This window comes from Falco naumanni, chromosome Z (assembly GCF_017639655.2).
Source record: "Falco naumanni isolate bFalNau1 chromosome Z, bFalNau1.pat, whole genome shotgun sequence".
Taxonomy (NCBI): Eukaryota; Metazoa; Chordata; class Aves; order Falconiformes; family Falconidae; genus Falco; species Falco naumanni.
In genome coordinates, this window is record NC_054080.1 from 33,453,708 (window position 1) to 33,474,705 (window position 20,998).

Genomic DNA, 20,998 nt, shown 5'->3' on the forward strand with positions numbered 1-20,998 from the left:
GCTCTTCCAAGCTCATCTGGAGGCTCCATGCAGTAGCATCTCCCCGTGCTCCTCCCAACAGGGCTGTGGCACACAGAACCCACTCTGCTCCTCCTGACCAGAACCTCCTCTTTCTCGCCACCTCCAGCTCCATACTTCCCTGAGCACTGCTGCTCCAGATTTCCACCCATGCCACCTGGTGCCTCTGTTGTCTGGGTACCTCAGGCCTGGTGTACCCTGTATATCAGAAGGCATCCCACTTTCTCCCTGCAGCTTCCCCTCTCCCCATTCTAAGGCTCCCGCAGGCTCTGGACACTGCAACCCACGTGTCCCAGGAGCAGTACAGGATCTGCCTCCTGCTCAGCAGCCCTCCAATCTAGTCATTGCTGTCCTCTGGGAAAAAGTTGGATGAAAACCTGGTTTTCCATCCCCCAAAATGACTGGCACGGCTCCTGAAGAGGTCCCTCTGTGGGCCTGCAGGCACTGCCTCGTCCCCCTCTGTCCCGTGTGCCAGCACTGAGCCCAGCACACATGTGAGCAGCATGTCCCTGCGATGCAGCGCCATGCCCATCCATCTGTGGCCAACATGTGCCATGGACTGCAGTGCCCCAGTGGGGCAGGGTGATGTGCTGGAGGGCTTCACCCCTCACCCCAGCCAGGGCTGCAACACCAAGCATGTGTTGGCTGTGGCAGGGTTTTGTTCCATCTGTTTCAGGCGCCTCTGAGGCCCCGGGGGCCGGTGCAGGGGCACAGGCTGCGGATTCCCCATCTGTGCCACATCTGAGCTGGCTAACACAGTGGAAGAAGAAACCACCATGTGCCTGGGTCTCAGAGGAGCTGATACGCCCTGCCTCCCTCCTCCCCAGCAGGGCTGAGGTAAGCCTGGTTTGAGGGGGAGGCTGATGCTACCCCTCGCAAGGCAGCTGCCCATCACCCGGCCCTGGGCACCTAGGTGGCAGCCACAGCCACTGCACTCCAGTTTGGGTTTTTCCCTCTATTTGTATTGAGGAGAATTTAACCTTTTCTCTCTGATCCAGGCATCTGGCCTGAGTCACCCGGACATTTAGGCTGCCGGCAGTGAGCTCTGTGCTGTAGTACTGGGAGAGGAGAGTGTTGCTCGGGGGAGGATGACCCTGCAAGCCCCTGCCATGCTGGCATCTATCTAGCTGTCAGTTTACCTCACTGCAAAGGAGGGTGATGGGGTTTGGCACCACCCATCCTGAGATTTGCACAAGGGAATGTGGTATTTCTTGTACCACTGATTATCGTTTTCTGCATGAGGGCGATATTAAATCCCAAAACTACTGTGAACAGGCAATCAGCAAAGAAATGGGGTGCTTGTAGTTCATTTCTGAAGGAAATTTCTGTTTTTTTGCCCAAAGGCTTGATTTAAGTTTCCGGTTAATTATATCCAAAAAAGCAAAAAAAAGTCAGCAAAAGTTGGCACAAAAACTGGCAGCTTTCTAAGCAGTTATGAGGGCTTGTCACAGCTACAGAGCACTCTGAATTGCTTAAGAGTTCAAGTTTGAGCATACAGCATGCATTTTGACATAACCCAACCTAGAATAATAATAATTTAAAAAAAAGAGACAGAGTCAGGTACTCAGCAGGCAGCCACTGTGAAGGCGGCGAATAGTCAACCCTGCAGGAGTGTCCAGCCTGGTTCACTGGCTAAGCTGCTGCAAATCCCCTGGCCAAGGGCACTGATGGGGAGAAGGGACCCAATACCAGGCAGGCGACCCAGCTGTGGCGTGGGTGCTGGGCTGAGGTTCAGCTAGGCAAACAAGGCACAGCAAACTAGAGACAACGTCAGAAACTGCTGGCCATGGCAAAACAGTAGCAGTGTAAAGACACTGCAAGGGATGGCTGGATCTCTCAGCTTCATTACGGGAGAGTTGTGTGAGAAGTGGCCAAACTGCAAAAGGCAGTTGCTGGGGTTATTTTGAAGAGCAGAACTTTGCAAGGCCAGTGGTGCTCTGGTAATCAGCTGAGGTTGCCTAGATAACACTATTGAAAATACCAAGTTTGGGTATGCCATGTAGCAAGACTGGGACCCAAGGCAAAAAAGTAATTGTGGTGGATTCTTCGTTTGCAAGGAGTCTTGGATGGAAAACAGGTCAAGAAACAGGAAAATGGGTAAGTTATGCAGTGTCTAGGGGCTGCCAAGGTATGCCTGTCAAGCTGCCCCACACTTGATCACCAGAGTGGGAGCAGTGCAGCAAACCAAACTCATTTTTCTGACCATACCACATGGATCAAACCTGCCTCTGGTCACACCATGGGGCCACAGGGTGCTTTCCCTCACCAGCAGGGCAGCATCTGAGTGGATGCATGGATTGAGCATCACCGCATTGCTGTGTCAGTGCCTTTTCCATGCAGCTGGCACCAGCCTCTTACCACCACTTCCTAAGACAAACATAATCATCTGGGTCAGAAATTCATGGCTGAAAATACCTTCTCTCACCACTCCACCTCCTCAGAAAAATAAAAAAAAAATGTATTGCAATCAGTGGTCTGTAAATAATAACCAATGCATAAACTCTGTAATCTTTTGCCTATAAAGGCGCTCTGTTGCTCATTATTCTTCTCTCACAAGAAGATGAGAAGAGTAGAGGAAACTCACTTCCAATTTATTTCCCCTCATTCAAGAAGCAGAAATCCACAGGTAAGCCATCATCCAGGTACTTACCAGAAAATAGCTCAGGACATTGCATTTCAAATCAAATAGAGACTCTCTCTTTCCATGATGGAGAAGAAGGCTAATAATAATAATAACAAAATAAAATAAATAAAAAAAAAAAAACCAGAAACACCATTATCTGCAGATGGAAAGACTGAGTTAATCATTTATTGGATTTTCCTCTGTGTGTCTGGGTTTTTCTGGACACAGCTGGGAAAACATTTTTTTTTTTTTTCATTTTACTCAGAAAAAGAGTCACCATCAAAACTCTTTCTTTCTGAATTAAAGCTGGAAAAGTAGTACAACAGCACAATGAGAACAGCAGATTTGGAGGTAAGGCACAGACTAGGAAATGACTGGGCATGCATAAAGAGGGGAACTTTTCTATTATTCCTTAAGAAGAGTCAGATAGCGCTAGTAAATCATTATAGTAATGCCCAGGGTGACAACCATGGCAGGGAATGGGCTAGTGCACACATGGGCCAGTTAGCTGGCATTGCTGTGAGGAGGGGTATGCTGCAAGCCGTGCCAGTACCATCGCTCTTCACGTGCCTCTTTCCTCGCAGGCTGTCAGGCTGGGCTGGCCTCACAACCAGAGCTCCTGGAAAATTCCCTTTTAGGGGTTAACTGACTCTTGTCTTGCTCCTTCCTCCACTGACAGTTCTCTGGAGTCTTGCCATGCCTAGGACTCCAGGAAACATAATTTTTCCAGACCCTCCATCTCTTGTCTCCAGAGATTTCACTTCGCTCCTTCCTCCATCTGACATGGTCCTCAGGAGGAAAGGAAATGACCAACATTCCTTGACTGGGGAGCCCTGTGACTTGGCCAAAATTAGAGCATTTGATGGGAAATCTCAGAGGCTTGTCATTCGACTTTAGGGATCTCCTATTTCACATTTATTTCCAAAAAAAACAGGACTTCACAACACAGGTACCTCCCCTGCTGGGTGAGTCTTTGGAAATCTCCTTTTTAGCCCCAGCTGAAGGACAGAGAAAACACTGATGAATGTCCTCACTTTGGCAGGTTCATGGGTACCTTCTGGGTGACTGCTGTCACCTCCTCTCTTAAACTTTGCCCTTCCTCATCTCTAGTAAATCTCTCTTTTTGGCCTTCCCTTTAGCAAAGGGCTGCAGGGTCCTGAAATCAGCCCATCTGCAGTGGGTACAACCTTTTAAGCAGGCCATCAGTGACAGTCAAGACCACCATCCCCTCCCCAGCAAATGTCACAGCTCCTGGGCATTTGTGCAGAACTGATGAGCCCACAGCAGCGAGAGGTCATTAAATATTTTCCAAAAGTGGCAGCCCCACGCAGTACTCATGGTATCACCCGGGAGACCTAATAAAAGCTCTTCAGGGTGAAGAACTCAAGGAAGAGTCCCAGCCAGGCTGAGGGTGGCCATGTTCTTCCCAAGCACCTCCAAAAGTGACAGAAAAGTAGTCTGTTATTCCTGGGCTGCCAGCTCCCAATGAGTTCTGCTCCTGCTGCTCCCCAGCACTAATGGTGCAGCCAAGCCATCTCTCTGGGTTAGGGAAAGCCCTCCATTCTACTTCTGACATGCAAGCAAGAGGCCAGGTCTTAAGAGTCCAGGATGCTCCAGCAATGGGGATGCCAACAGTGGAGGCAGGGAAAAGCAGATTTCAGCCAGTTCCAGGAATGCAGTGTTGTTTCTATGGCTGGATCTGTGCTAGTGAGGAAGGTTTCTAGGGATCAAATCACCAAGACTCCTTCCCTTCTCCCAAACTGCCACATAAAGGGTAGAGAGAATCACCAGTTGGTTTATTTGCAGTGTCATCCATATGACAAGGGGAAATTTGGCCTTTGGGAGGATATGAAGGAAGGGGCTTTTTCACTGCCTTCTAGCACAGAGCATAGAGCACATAGCACCAGCATCACCAGCCCCAAAAGTCAATCTCATATGCATAGCTGCTCAGCTCTGTCCCAGAGGGTAAAGTACCTAACAGAAAAGCAAAGGAGGAATGTAAGGAAAGACAGACCTTCCTCTCTGAGACTGGAGCACCCAGCCATATGTTCATCAAGTCAACATTGCTTTGTTGAATCCTCTGCTTAAGCATGGTTACTTTTAAGGGTCTTCTTCTCGGAGCCTCATCTGCCCTAGACTCAGTGATTCCTCTGCTGCCCCTGCCTTGTGCCTGGGTATGGTAACCAGATGGATTCACTATAAAAGTAGTCCATTTAGACTCATAACCACAAGAAGAAAGAGTGTTTTGCATAAATATCAGCAGAGGTGTTCAAAAGTGCACTCAAACACACAGGTGAGGGGAGCATACTGTATTTGAGCAGAACAGGAATGCTCCAGGTGGTCTTTTCCCCTCCTGAATAACATATGAGATTCTATAGAATGGTATCCTTTCTAGGGAAATCTTAGCCAGTCTCACATAAATCATTCTGATCTTGACCTCCAAAAGGAGGTGGCAAATACCACAACTGTATAGTATACCATGATCAAAGTAAGCATACATTTCAAGCCAAGATACTATGGCTTTGTGGTTTTGGCTTCCTTAGACACTGGCAACCTCCTGTAAAGTCCTCCTGTATGGTTTTCCCCTTTTCGCTTGTCTTCTTTCTCATGCTACAGATGGTTCAGACTGGACTGAGACTGCACACCAGATACCAAGCCAGTGAGAGGTGAGAGGAAGGGAACATTCATTCAGTGGCCTTTTTTGAAGGGAAGGGTAAATTGCAGCTTTTTACAGCACTACCAGGGCTGGGGAAACCTGAGTCAGAGGAGGACTGCCACAGCTACAACTATGGCTGCACTAACATGCAACAAGCAGCCTTCAGAGTGAAGCAGGGCACATCACCCCACTGTCCTCCCCAAAATGAAATCACTATGGCGTGCAACTGTGGCACATTCATACAGCAGCCACTACCCAAAATGCTGCAGCCAAAAAGGGAATCCACACCGCTGAGAGGAAAAGTACTGACAAGATTGCTTCCTCTGCTTAAACAAAGCTGTAATGAGTGGGGGCAAGCAGCTGGACAAGACAGCTGCATGCATATCCTTCCCCAGGTCTCCCCAGGTAGCAAGCTTGCATCAGTCACAAATGACAAAAGGTGGAAGGTTAAATGATGACAATTAAGCACATTTCACTGGGACGGAGCAAGCCCTGCCACCATGAACAGATCGACACCGACTGTGGTCAGAAGCGGACGGTCCCCGCAGGCAGGTCTCTTGGCGGATTTTCTAAACAAAGGAAGATACCGTTTGTTTCCCAAGCAGAGAACAGGAGCCGAAGCCGAGAAGCCGCGATGCGGAGGTATCGTGTGTCCGGCTGGGGTGACAGCAGCGCCAGGCACCGTGCGGCGCAGCGCCATGGTAACAGCCACGGTGGCAGCAGGGAGGGCTGCGCTGCCGGGGGCGGGGGGGTACCGCGCTTTCTCCTTCTGCAGCCTGTTTTCTGGAGCACCCTGCCACGCAAGGCAACTGCACAGCCTCCTGGGCTAACATCAGCCTTGATGGTCATCTGAAGAGACGGAAAGCCTTAAGGGAGCAAGAGCCGCAGGGTGCCCGGGTGGTCAGATGGCAGGGAGTGTGTGCTGGTGTCAGCCACTGGAGCTGCGGGTAGAATACGGGCTGCCAGGGTGTTGTGGTTTGAGCCCAGCCAGCAACTAAGTACCACACAGCTGCTCACTCACACCCCACCCCATACCAAGTGGGATGGGGAGGAGAACTGGAAAAAAAGGTAAAACCCGTGGGCTGAGATAAGAACAGTTTAAGAGCTGAAATAAAGTAAAATATAATAATGGTACTAACAACAATAATAATAATGAAGAGGAGAGGGAGAGAGAGGAATAAAACCCAGGGGAAAAAAAACAATGTGATGCACAATACAATTACTCACCACCCACTGGCTGATGCCCAGCCAGTCCGCAGGCAAGCTCCCCCCAGTTTATATACTGAGGATGATGTTCTGCAGTATGGAATATCCCTTTGTCTAGTTCAGGTCAGCTGTCCCAGCTCTGCTCCCTCCTGGCTTTTTGTGCACCTCCTCACTGGCAGAGCACAGGAAGAAACTGAAAAGTTCTTGACCTAGGGTAAACATTACTTAGCAACAACTAAAACATCAGTGTGTTATCAATATTATTCTCACACTAAATTCAAAACACAGCACTCTATCAACCATTAAGAAGAAAATAAACTCTATCCCAGCAGAAAACAAGATACAGCAGAAGACTCTTGTCCTGTCTTCTCCTGTAAATCTCCTAGTTTCCTGCTCCTCTCCAAAGCAGGACCCCAGACATCCTTGCAAATTCTTCCTCTCCCTCTTCCTAAATGTCACCATCAGCATGCATCCTCTGAACTTCCACCCTCTCATGTACCACCCCACTTCCGCACAACCAGCCACACTTCTTGCTCCTTACAGCCCTGGCCTCCTACAGCACTCAAATACAGACCCCAACACAGGAGCTCTCAATCCCCCTGCCCCCCTGCTATATACTGCTGCTGCCCCTCCAGGGAAGTGTTCGTGCCCCACAGCTGTACATCCCCAGTCTCGTGCTCATTACCTCCCCAGCAATCCTTATCTTATTATTGCTATTTCCCCAGCCAATTGTTCATTCCCACCCTGCCCCTGGCCAGGGACCAACCCGCTGCCAGTGACATGGGCACATAGACTCGACATTCAACATTACTCAAAGCAGAAGGAAAGCTGTAGGAAGTTCCCACCCACCCCACTCTCATTTCTGCCTGCTATCTGGAAGCTCTGCCGAATGCCACATCTAGCCAGGCTAACCCTGTGCAAGACAGAATGCTCCACAGCCAAGAAGCATGTTTCCATTTCACTTTTTTTTTCAACATTCCCCCCCCCCCCAATTAATTGCTGCTGTCACCTTTGCTCCCCCCACCCTTCACCTCAGCCTTACCTTTCCACCAGCAACTGGATAAAATAGTTCCGGCCTGCTCCTGTGCTCTAGCCCTCAGCATTACTTTTCACAGTTTCCATACATCCTCCTCCGCACCCTAGATAACTGTGTACTAAGGGCCAGGCTAGCTGGTTATACAGCACCTATCCCTTTTCTTCCCCTTACTTCCAAGAAATCCTCACCCAGAATGTTAAAGGTATGAAATGGACAATACAATACTCTACAAGGGAGATCCAGTCTTCTGCAAAGTGGGTTTTATCTGAACAACTGAAGGTGTTGGTGGGCATTGCCTGTCATTTCCCACGCCCTATCACTCACCACCTCCGTATGGATCCAGTGTCTACACGTGACACAGATGTGCTGCTCCTGACTCCCTCAAATCCCAAAGTCCTTCTTTATTCTATTTCTGAAAGCTTGATATTTTTTTTCCTTCAGCATCATACTGACTTTTTACAACTCCATTAAACTAGTTTTACAACTCCATAGCTATCTCAAGATTAAATCCAAGTCCAAATTCAGCCCCAGGGAAAAAGCTGCTCACTCCCACAAGTATATATTCCAATCCTTCACCATTCTTTTCCATTTATATTTTTATATTAGGATGTTAGATTTTTGATAGCTGTAGAAACAACATACTGTTTTCTTCCCTTTCCTTGATGTCAGAAAAAATTGCCTCCTGGCTTGAAGAGCTTGCTGGATTCCTGTTTTCTGAGAGAAGAAGATGAAGAGGTATGTATGGTGATGAAGTGATAACTATCTGAGACACCTGTGGGAGATACAGACTTGGTTCAAAGCCTGCTGGAGTCAATGGAAATCTATCACTGACTGCTTTGGCCTTTGGAGTCTCCCTTGGTTCTAAAAGCTTTAGGTTCTTCCCCAACTTTGCATTTCCAATGGCTGTCTTGAAAGTAAATTTTTAGTCTAATTCTGCTCCTGCTGAGCACATTCAACCTTTACTGCTTTGAGCAGCAGTGGCAAACGGTGAGCCAGAGCTAAGGATAAGGCTGTTGTGCAAGTGTTCTCAAGTGCAGGATGAACAATTCTTAATTACAGTTTTTCATACTGACAGACTTCTCTGAAGTCCAGGGCACACATGAATTAATCCTCCTACATCATATGTCAAAAGGCAAACCCTAGCAATCTGATTTCTCAGGCAGAGAACTTAAATGACACATCAAACCACAGATGAAAGTGACTGCTACAGTCAATATGAAAAGGCTGCTCTTTGCATAGCAATAAACCAGATGTCTTTCAGCTTGGTGCCTCTCAGTCCATGGTTCAGTCCCACTGAAAACAGTCACATACATGAAATTAGGCAGGCACACAACTGGTTTATAAAACCAGGAGTCAAATATCTCAGATTCACACTCACGTTTTCAGGTGCTGGTCAAGTACAATGCTGAGGTGTGAGCTCCAGTGCATTTACCACATGCAAAGTGGCCACAAAACAGCCAGCCAGCCCAGCTGCCTCAGCGGTGAGCTTTACTGAACTGAGCCCTCAAGGAGAGCCTGAATTTTCCCAGGCTGCCAGAAGCTGAGCTATTGAATCTGGGTGGAAAAAGAAGAGAATGATGTTCCGAAGTACTCAGGTTTGTCCCTCCTTCCTCCTGCTTGAATGGGGAAGCACCTTTCAATCACAGAACTCAGATTAATGAATCTGACTTACATCTTGGATATGAGTTTGAGGGAATTATATGAGTTGGATGGGAGATTTTTGCCTCTTTTTGCTAGTCAGTATTTGTCAGTGTGTTAGCAGTTCCCCTAAAACCAACAGAAGATCACTGTTTTCTGTAGGTAAAATATAAAGGTTCAGCTTTTCCAAAGAACTCCTCATGTATCAGTTCTTGAGACACATCTAGGGGGGGGCAGACAGATTTGCACTGGAGGTTACTAACAGCCAAAAGAACAATGGAAAACCCCTCTACTTCCCACAATGGGAATGTGATTATTGCTAAAATAATTTGCTTAAATAATGGACTTGCTTTAGTAATGGCTTTCATCTCCAAAAAAAAAATCAAATTCTGCAGGCTTATGATGACACAAAACGACTGTATCAGCTGGTGGCATAAGAAGAATCCTTTTTGCATTTTCTGCAGGAAATGCATTTTTGGAATGCAGTGTGAACATTGCAAAGATCTTTGTATCAACACTACGGGCCTTGAGCCATAGAGCTGCACTTGATGCAGCCTGAGGATTTGCAGGTACCTCATGAAGGGTCTCTTCTGGGTATAAAACATTCAAACACATGGAAAGAAGCCTTGTGTTACCTGCACTGAGGTAACTTGGCAAAATGAGATTGCCAAAGATCCTTTCTTTTTCTCTATAGAAAGACATCTTTGAATTTAATAAAGCCAGAAGATCTCTGGGATCCAAGGGGTACTTTACAAAAATTGGCAGGGGTTGGGCATATACTCCAGCAAATTACTTTGGCCGATGTGTGTGGCTGGAGATCTATTAGAGGAAGGCAGTAGAAGTGAACAGATCAACATCATCAGTCTTAATGGCCACCACAAGCATGGGTTTTCCTATAGATCAGAGAACAGAAGGTGTTGGAGGTGGAAGTATGTACACCACACAACCTGTTATCTATGACTCAAGTTATATGGATATCTCATAGTCACCAAGTATGGATCCCAAGTCACCAAGATCTTCTCTAAAGATGGCAAGACAAGTCACCAGTCCAAAACTCCCCACATGGGCTGGAAAGATCCTTAGGCAATGGCACTATATAATTAAAATGATATTGCATTGACAGACTGGACAACTACGGGGGAAACTAACATCCTTGGAGTGGACTAAAGAATGAAAGCCATCCTGAAGATGAACATAGTGGAAGGCTTTCAAGGATCAGAGCATATTGCAGTAAATAGGGTACAGTACATACCACCTAAAACTATTGATGTAACTACTGTTTACCCTGTGGGACAGACCAAAATGCACAGAATGTTTTCTAAGCATTGCTTCTTACCCAGAAAGTGTCCAGTTCAATCTGAGTGGTATTTTTTTTAAAGGCTGATGTTTTACTATGAATCACATGACAAGGAGGCTAATAAAGGTGTCCTGGAAGGCAATACTTTGTACTGAGATTCTGCAGTTCCCCCCTTGCCATATTGTTCAACCCATCACCTTAGCTTCTCCCTCTAGTCCCAAAAGAAGGCACCATCAGAGATGGGGACCAGCCTGAGTCCTTCAGCCATGATCTTCATCTCTCGTGCCCACAGTCTCCTGAAGCAGTACTGGATCAATGAGGATTCAATCAGATCAGCCTGGGAAGGGGTTTTCTATTCAGTGTCCCCCTCCAGGGAGTCTGCTGGATTTGGCCCCCTGGTTTTTGAGGTGCAGGCTTTCTCTTGGGTGCCTGACTTGGCCAACTCACAGGCAGCAACAATTTGATTAAACAATATTTGTTTTAGCCTGATTTTCTAAGAAAACAAAGCTTACAGGTTTAAGCTACCTGTTATCTGTTTGTTCATGTGTCTGCTTCCTGTAATATCTTTTGAACCAGTTAGCTAATTTCAAACAAAAGTAGGACAGAGGTCTCAGGGAAAAATAGGTTAATAGAAATCAGCAGTTTATTAATGCTTGTTCCAAGGGAAAGACGAGGAGATGCACATCCCTTTGGGTAGCAGTCAGCATTAACAAGTGGTCCACTCACCTAGGCACTTTTTTTGCCTGCCAGAGGTATCCACCAGGATACAAATGGGATATGGGAAATAATGAGAGAAATGACTGAGGCAGGGCCAAAAGAGTGAAACCATAGGAATGGAAACCTCACAAAACACTGTACTTTCTGTTACCATTAGTGGAAGCTCCTTGTGATTCATGTGCCCTGCTAGTAGGCAAACAAGGCAGTAGTTTTCCTGGTGATTCAACACCAACAACACTGCTGGTCCCTTTGAAATTCTGCCAGCTCTAACTAGAGGAGTCCTTCATTTTGTTTGCTGGCAGAGGGAAGACTACCTGGTTACCAAAGGGTAACTTTGGTAAATGCACAGGCTGCTGCCTCAACATCACAGACAGAGAAATTATGAAGAAAACAGCTGAATCAAGTTACAGCATGGCATTTGCCATCGTCCACCCTTTCCTGAGTCTGTCAATCCCAGCAAGAACATCCTTGTAGCATACAGGGGGCAGAACTGAATTGCAATGTTTAATCCTGAGGCATCCCTCGTTGCTTTGGTAGTCACTCAAAATGCAGAAGGCTCTTGGGGGCTTTCAGTGACAAAGGAATGGCTCTTGGCAGTAGTTGCTTGTTATCAACACACTATAAAAATCTCCAGGTATGTTACTTTCTCTAAATTGACATTATCTGAGACAAGATGTCTGGGGGAACCCAGAAAGCCAGCTAGTAAAAAATGTCTCAACAGTATTTAAACAGGAAAGAAAAGGCTACAAGCCATGTAGCATTTCAGAACTTGATGGCCATTAGGAGGGATGGTAATGCCTGAGTACATTATTCAGTGTTTGGTCCAAGTGTTAGCTTTTTACAAAATGCTTTTTTAATGGTTTTGTCCCCAACATGTCAAATAGTCCCTCAGAGCAGAGGGCAGACATCTGCCACATCCCTGTTGGCTACGGACTGGTTTCTTTACATTGTTTTTGCATTGCCTTTTCATGCTGCATGGACCCTGTGTGTCTCATGGACTGTTACTCCATGGTCAATATTCCACAGGTTAAAAATGCTAATCTAGCCCATACCATCTATTTGAATGCATGAACACCATTTTAGCCATTCCTATTATTTCCAGGCCTGGATATCCTACTTTCTCCCAGGCAATCTTTTCAAATGTTTCACTGTCTTAAGAAGTGGAAAATATCTAATCTAAATTTCCTGTAATTTCAGCCTTCTGCTTTTATCTTATCCACCATAGACAGAGAGAACAGATTACACCTTTCCCTCCTGAAGCACTCTTGTAATTACACGAGAAGGGATCATATGACCCCCAAGTTGCCTCTTCTCTAAATTACAACACTGGCTTTTGCTCAGCATTCCTGGTAAGTGCTGTTGCCTGTGTAACTTATTTGTTCTGAGATAGGCCTACCTGCCAGATAAAGCAAAAATGCAGCAGTCTACCTTCACATTAGAGCTGACCAGTGATTACTGCAGCTACCTGTCACCAAGCGTGAAGATAATGTTCTGGGCTTATAGACCATACACTTTTGGGATCCAGAGCTAGAAATACTAGATTCAAACCCAAGTTATGCTGTTGCCAGTTTGTCTGGTCCTAGGCAAATTGAATCCCAGTTCACAGTTCCTTCACTTAACAGAGAGGTCTAGAAAAAACAATTTGCTTAACTTAGCATAGCATGACCAAGGTAATGTAAGGTTGGAGATTTTGTAGATGTTGTAAATCAGGGGTCCTCAAACTTTTTAACCAGGGGCCGGCGCGGATGCAGTGGCAGGCAGCCATCTGCGGCTGCTTGGTTTCCCCCCCAACCCCTGGCGGGGGGGGCAGGGGGGTCTGTAAATACCGGGGGCCGGATTGAGGACCCTGGGGGGCCGTATCCAGCCCGCGGGCCGTAGTTTGAGGACCCCTGTTGTAAAGTGTGGTGGAAGAGCTTACTGTTGTGACAGACTTCCATGTGGATAGGTGATCTCTTTTAGAAATTATTTTTTAAAGTTTGTTCTGAAATGCTACAGGTGCCTTTAAAAATCAAAGTTCTTTGAAAGCGGCAACATACTGGGATATCAGTAGCTTCCAAGTAAATGCGGGGAAGTGCAGGCCTTCAGAATTCCAGGAATTCCATGGGTAAGTATTGATATTGGAAGCCCTCCAAATGAATGATTAAACCGATTTGCTGAACACTGCTGTGACTCACGGGTTTCCTGGTATCAAGCCATCTGAGCCTGCTGGAAGGATTCTCTCTACAGCAGGTGTATTCCTTCTCCCCAGGAGATAACAAGTATCAGAATGCTTTCTGTTTTAGGCTGGTCTTTTTATTTTTGTGTCACTCCAGGAAAGATCCACATGGAATCCCTCAGATACTCACTGATAAAGACTTTTCCTCCAGACTGGAACTTTCTACACAATCACAATTATACCGGCCAGGAGATTCTCTATCAAAGCTTCGTACAGAGTTTCATAGGCGTCCTAATTTACAAAGAGAAGGATTTGAGTTGTTCTGGTTTTAATACATTGAATTACAAGAGTGATCTCTATGCAATAACAATCACAGAGAGCAGCATTTCAGAGCATTTTCTGAAGTAGTGTAGTCATATTAGAAGGCACTAATCTTGCTTGCTTTTACTTTTTTTGAAAGAATGAGTCCCACATAGGTAGAAGTAATCAAGCAAAAAGAAGCCTCTATATTTTTGTAAAAGCGGGTGGCACTGGTGTAAGTTACAATCTCCAGATGAGCCAAGCCCACTTGCAAACATTCTTCGCTTTATACGTCCACTTAATTCATATCTATCTACCTGCTTATTCAGGCACTACAGTCACTCCTGTGTAGTAGCAGGAGCACTGCGGTGTACCTCATAGCCCCTGCTGCCTAGTACCATTCTAGGGATTGCTCTGAGCAGCACAGTGGCAGAACCTGCTTGTTATGCTCCTGGCCTCCATCCTCTTAGCCCACCAGTTTATTTAACTGAGCTATACCCTGCTCAGCACGTTCAACCTGTGTTAACCATAGCTCACTCGAAGGTAGATGAAGTAGTCCAGCCTTTAGCTGTGCTCATTGCACCAGGATTCAGACTGGAAGGACAGAAATGATGGTGACACCATGACAGACATATATGCAGAGGTAGCTGACAAGCAACGCTGCAAATATCCCTTATGTAATTAGCACAGACCTGCAGCTCATTACCCTAAAGAGCAGCAGTGCCTCCTCAATTTTGGAAGACATTGTATAACAGAGAAACAACTCATCTCGCAGTACCAAGAAAAGCAAGTTTTCTAGGGCTTGAGGGAAGAGCAACTAAGGCAGAAACAGAGGCTTATTATCAGTACTCATTTCAATGCAACTCCAGGCAAAGGAAGCCTTGAAAGAGGTTATTTACAGAGACTGAAAGAAGGAACAACTTTTCCAGGCAAGTGGGACAAGACTGTTTTTCTACAGGAAAGAGATGTTTATCTAAGCAACGCATCAATAATAAGGAGAGGTGAGTTGGTAACAATCTTGCTTAGAAATCTCACTCATTATTTTGGGCTTTTCATTGACGACAAGTCCTCCAGGATTTTTGATCCCAAACTCAGGAGCTGAATTAGGGCAGAAGAGCTTGCTCACAACAAAAGAGCAACAAGACTTGCTGCCTTTAACCCCAAAGAGGCCAAGCACAGCCACCACAGAGTTCCTTTTATTAACCCAGCTACTGTGACTTCAGCTGCAGGCTGTGTGGGTCAATGTCATAAGTAGTATTACTGGTATCATATTAGGTCACAGATAAAGAACAAAATAGCTAGAAATACATGTTTACTATGTGCCAGCATTGGTGGTTATCCACCCAGGTTAACAACGCCCACAGTAAATGGGCAATGCTCTCCTTCCACATTGGGCATTGTAGGGTCAGACGAAGCAGGGCAGCGTGGAGAAAAGGAGCTAGCCCATCAGTCAGGCACAAGCACAACAACAGCATGAGGGCATGCACTCATATGAGAGTGGCCCACATGTTTTCGTCTTGAATCCAAGGTGGGAGAGGGTAAAAGAAGTCACCCAAGAAAGGGAAGTGGTCCCTACTAGCCTCCTCAGCTTTCATATGCCTGCCCAGGACCATGTCTTTTCTCTATCTCTGGGCTGGGCTTGGCATGGGACTGCAAGAAAGAAGGTGCTTTCTTCAGGTAGCTCTCTTGTGTTGGACTCCATCTACCTTCATATAAATCTGATGCAATTTGTACTTCTGCTTGTCTCCTCTATCACATAAGGCCTCAGACAGGTTAGGAGGCACAGTATTGTTCCATCCTCAGCTGAAATCATCCTGCATTTCTCCAAGTTAAACATGTCTAGGTATGTGTGTAGAAGATCCAGAAAATACCTGCCCAAGGATTGGTGGAGTGGCCCTCCACTGGAAAGACTGATCTCTGCCATCTGGCTTTATCCGCTTTCTTACTAGAGAAGTTAGAGCCTGCCTTAAAGCAATACTTGGCTCCCATCTTATACTCGCTTCTCTCCGGGCAAACCTGGGTTCAGAACACAAGTGCAACCTTGGCTAAATCCTAGGGAATATTTTACTCTGCACCTGCAGAAGAGAGCTTATTGTATACAGAAAAGAGAAGCAAAGAAGAGAAGGCTGTAGAGAATTTTAACTTAGGAAAGAGGGTCTCTGTGTTTTATCAACAACCTTTCAGGTGTTAATTTTTCTGGGGAAAATGTTAAGTGAGCTACTTGGTACCTGTGAAGTAAGGAGTCAAGCGAGCTAGATCTTCCTCCTTGTAAACCTTCATCTGCATACTTAATGGTGTCTCCTTTCCATGCACTTTGTAGCACAGACCTCCCAGTTCCTAGCTACATTGCTCTTGAAATAGCCACAGTGGCAGAAGCTACCTTATGTCATCCCGTCTGTGAAAACATGCAAGCAGAGCATTCATTTTTACCTAATTAACTAAGAAGGGATTGACTAAAAGGAATATTTTACTCTTGAATTTTAAAAATACCATTCACAAAGCCCAGGTAGATATTCTGAGAGAAACAACTGCAATTACAGTGGCCAAGTAATAAGCACAAGCAATTAATAGAGGCTTTAAGTACTTTAAATATAGTATTTATGGCCTGTTGACAGGAAAGATTTTTTTGAGGTTTGGAATAAAACCATTTTACTATACAAAAATGTTTGGAGGATTTCAGTGTGTGTTATCTTTGACATGTCCCTGGAATCATTGTGGAATCATGAAACCATTACAGATTTCCCGGGGGGAGGAGGGGGAAGAGAGAGGAAAAATCTTTTCAGCAAGCTTCTAAGAAACATGCCTTCTAAAAAAGAACAAGGAACACATCTGAGTGTTCTTTTGAACTTAAGTTAAATAGACATAGTTGTCTGTTAGCCCATTTGTGCTACAGCAACTTGCAAGATGAGTGGAGAATGTTTTGGTACAGTAAAATTCACCTCCTCTTAGTGCTGATACAAACAATGACATAAAGTGTCATGATGTCAGACATCTGGCCTAAATGTTTTTTAAAATCAAGCAGCGTGAAGCAGCCCTCCAGCTCCCTTCCAGATAGCCATAAGCACCTGCTCTGCTCTTTTTCTTGTTGCTTGGTGACTGGTAGGACATCTGAATGCAACCCTGGTTCAAGCATGTCCTCAGGCCCTGGGTACAAAGAATGCTAACGTGACCAACCACCAGTAAACAGAGACAACACTGGTTCTTATAGGTATTCTCACCAGTGCCACACAATAAATATTTACATACAATGCACAAGGCAGATTGTTTTCGTGAGTACTGGCTAGGAAAAACAGGGAAGAAAATACCAAGTTTGACAAGCTGTTATTCAGATTTCATATGGAGCAGCTGAAAGAATAGAAACCAAAGGATATTTACATGTTCTGGCCTACTGGGAACATACCAAGAGGATGTATTACATTCAGGGATACTGCCTTGTCCGCAAACCAGGAAACCCTTTGTGGCTTGCTCACCCAGCAGCAGAACTAGAGTGAGGAAGGGCAGCACTGAGCACGAGAGATTGGTGAAGAAAATACAGTGGAAACCTAGTGTATTACACAAGCTTGTTGCACACTGTTCTCAAGCCTACCAATGGCACTGCACTATGTAAAAAAAATCCTACCACCATTCAAAATAAGAGGTGAGTTACACCCTCTTGTTTGCCTTTCTGAGGAAGGCTTTTAAGCTGAAGGATTTATGGAGAAATAGAAGGAAATCTCCTTCATACAATAGGAAACTGAAAATTGTGATTCACAAAGGGACACATGCCCCCTAGCAAAGGAGCAGGTACTGTGCTCTCTCATTTTCCAAAATTCTGAGTGACTTCCTCTGTGTTTAAGCAAACATCACAAATTAACTTTAAGCTGCTCTTGCAAGCATTAAGTCTTTTGGTACAGATGGTTACCTTTCTTTCATTATCACCACCTCCACTTACAGTACAAGGAAATAAAAAATCCTATCCAGTGCTTGCCCACATTCACAGGTTGCATACAGATCAGATTAAATGTGGTTCTTGTTTCATGGGAAAATGAAAATGGATGAAAATGTTGTATGCAGGGAGTACAACATATAAATGCACTAATGCACACAAATTGCTTTCTTGCATTTTGCCTCCATGGAGCTTTGCCTTCCATTAGTAACAAAAGTTTTTAATAAACCATTTCAGCTCAGGCAGTCACAGATACATAAACTGAAAATTTAATTTCATTCATCAATTCAGTACCAAAATTAAAACTTCCCAGCAAGAAGCATTACCTACTATAATTTCTTCTACAAGACCAGCACTGTCATCCCCAAACCATTTGTGAATTGTTAAATTTATGTCTATCTAGCACAGGCCTTCTTTACCGTTCTGTGAATTGGTAGACGAGCCTGCAAGTGGCAGACAAGAGCTGGAGGTACAACCCTCTCACTTCACCAGTGACTGCCACATCCACACGGAAAGAAGGATATACCCCTGGACTTCTAGAAGAACATGAATGAGAAAATACTACAGGGTATGGTGAAATCAAGTTCCAGTAAAAAACATGCAGAGCTGAAAGAACAGCTTTCTCAATTAATTTCTTAGCCACTTCCTTAGCTGCACTTGCAAGAAGTTTTCTCAAATTTTGCCTTATAATTTGCTGAATTGTTCCAGGGGATCATTTCAGGCCTTCCCTAAGTTCCAGTGTAGTTTGCTGTAAGTTTTAGCTCTGCACTGTGTTGAACTGGTTTTGGTTGAAGGATAGCTCCTAACATTTAAATGGTCTGATTGTGTTGTGCAAGGTATACTTTGTGTATGTTAAGCTGACAAGTTTAGGCTGTAATCAAAGAAGTACACAGCCATGCTTTGAGCAAAGACACTCTGGAACAATTAGGCCTTAAAGAGAGAGTTAATAAGGATACTCTGAGGGTGCATTGCCAACTTGGCAACAAGACTCAAGGTCCTTAACTGAAGTACCCTCATGATAATACTAAAAATCACACCCCTAGGTCAAGAAGGCTCTTGCCCAGGTGAAGACCCCTCCCCTGAGCATGCATGACAGTAGAAACAGTTGTGCAATCTTATTAGAATTATATTCAAATTACTAACCAATCGGTGTAATGAGGATGGGCTTGGAAACTTACTAGTTCTGCAGTTTTTGTGTATAAATATACTGCAGGAAGTCCCATGTGGTGGGCTTGCTTTGTGGAATACCACCTAGTCCCCAGCTTTGTGCAAACCTAAAATATATAAGCAATGTCTCCCCAAGTGTGTGAAAATTGATTTATTGCACACCGGGCCATGAATATGCTTTTTCGACAATATTTGGATCAAATACAGAAATGACATTCACTTTTCTACTCGCTGACTACACAAAATAAATATAAAATCAAACCTCTTCTCAGGTTAGCAAGAACAAAACCTTAGTGATACACAAATTATTTACTTCAAAGAAAAGCAAGAAAAAAAAATGAAACCCAGAGGATGTTGATCAACCCTTACAAATAGTTAACAAGGCATGACCCTGGGGGAAGGAATAGACACCATAAATGTCAAGCTAAGAAACAAAAAGGTGAGCTCAAGGAGAACCAAATGGTTCATAAGACCAAACAGAAAATTACTTGAACTATGTGTGAACTATCTTAACTAGCATAGTAAAAGATCCACCCTGTAGCAAAGAAGGCCCCCTACTGACAATGCCTCTGCCCCACAAAACAGGTGTGGTGAAAAGAAATAGCGCTGTGCCTTTAAATGGAGACTCAGCTGGTAAGAACCAGCAAGAAATAATTATAAACACTTGTTCAAAGTGTATAAAATGTTTCACCAGGTGTTAGAGGGGTGCTAGCTTTGTGGATTCACCACCTAGCACCCATCTCTGCACAGAGGTGCCATTAACATGTACCTTAGCTCTGCGCGTGGATCGGCTCTTGCACACTGGGTGAAGAACCAGATTTGGGATTACTACTCAGTTCAAATCCTGCCTTGTGTGATCATTCCTGATGAGAAAGCAAGCACAACAAAAGTTCAAACAGAAATAACAGCTTTTAAAAATGTGAAGGAATATTCCAGCACAACATGGCTGTGAATATTACATAATCCATATAATAAGATAAGTAATGGAGAACCTGAAATATTTTGGTGTGTGCCATCTCATTCCCGGCCTTCAGCTGCAATACAATTTGTCTGCAAGGGAGAAACCCCCCACATGTTACACCAATCTTAAACTGGCAATAACTGCATCAATCATCACACTTCAGGTGTTCTGCTGCTGTAGAAACTATGAGAATTATTCAGGCTGTATTGCAAGAACACTTGAGCACGTATCATGCTCGGTTGTTCTGATATAAAAAAATGTAACCAAGAGTACCACTTGCACATTAAAATACTATATATATATATATATATATATATACAGTGCAGATGCTTCATTCTTTCCACATCACTCTTTAATGTGTTTCTTAGAACTACTTTTTTAATCTCAGTTTATACAATCCTTCTTTAACAAAGAGAAATGTTGTCCATAATTGTGAGAAAAAGCGTGAAAGCTCTACAGGCATGAATCCATAATTTCTCTCTTCATCTTAATTCCATGCTGAGGCCCTCCAAATCAGTTAGTCAGGGTGGAGGAAGATAGGTACTGCCCCCATTAAGAGGAATCGTGAGAGACATTGCCTTGTTAATTTAGATAGTCTTCCACAAACCATCTTTTGCTAGAAGCCGATTTACTCCCATAGGTAAAACCCTGGATACACTGACACCAGCGGAAATTTTATCTTTACGGTTTTTTTGGCCACTATTTAATTCTGCAAAGGTATACAGTCTCAGCCATCACAAAATCCCACCCCTAGGCAACCGTGTGACAGCGGGGACTGTGCAGTCGGGCACACAGATGTAAGGGGGTGACACTGCCTGGCACCGTGCACCCCTGGCACGCACCTTGGATTTACCCAGAAGACCACCACAGAGACAAACCACGGGGCTTTCTTCAGGAGGAGGGTGTGGGTGGGGAATTTGTATCCATGCAACCTCAAGTCTGATCCCGCAAATGATGCGGGAATGCTGCGCGGCAGGCGATTCGCAGTGATTTGCGCCGGGGCAGCCCGTGAGGGGCGAGCAGCGCTAGACAGCCTGGGTGCTGCTTTGTTGTGTTCAGGCCGGGCGCTGGCGCAGAGCCAGCCCGCGGCACCGGCACGGAGCGAGCCAGCATCTCCCCGCACCGCGCGCACCCCGCCCCCAGCGGGATCAACCCCCGGCGTGACGCCCCCTGCGCGGCGGTTCGCTCTGCCGCCGGCCCACGCAGCGGGGCGGGCCGGGCCGGGCCGGAGGTGGCCCCACCGCCCGGCGCGGCTCAGCGGCCGCCCCGCTCCCCGCCCCCGGCAGCTGGCGCCGCACT

The 20,998-nt window shown here is 45.4% G+C and overlaps 2 long non-coding RNA genes across 3 annotated transcripts; both read right to left on the reverse strand.

Annotated features, from left to right (window-relative positions):
- Window positions 1-5,308: 5,308 nt before the first annotated feature.
- On the reverse strand, window positions 5,309-6,565 carry LOC121080966. Its single transcript, XR_005825548.1, has 2 exons — window positions 6,525-6,565; window positions 5,309-5,866 (listed from the first exon to the last, which is right to left on the reverse strand). It is a non-coding gene; the product is annotated as an uncharacterized LOC121080966 (long non-coding RNA).
- A 77-nt stretch (window positions 6,566-6,642) lies between these two features.
- On the reverse strand, window positions 6,643-20,859 carry LOC121080965. Of its 2 annotated transcripts, none has more exons than XR_005825547.1 (3): window positions 20,542-20,859; window positions 19,508-19,601; window positions 6,643-6,675 (listed from the first exon to the last, which is right to left on the reverse strand). It is a non-coding gene; the product is annotated as an uncharacterized LOC121080965 (long non-coding RNA). The 2 variants fall into 2 exon arrangements; XR_005825546.1 differs by lacking the exon at window positions 6,643-6,675 and adding an exon at window positions 13,018-16,041 and having other exon boundaries at window positions 20,542-20,857.
- Between the last annotated feature and the right edge of the window lie 139 nt (window positions 20,860-20,998).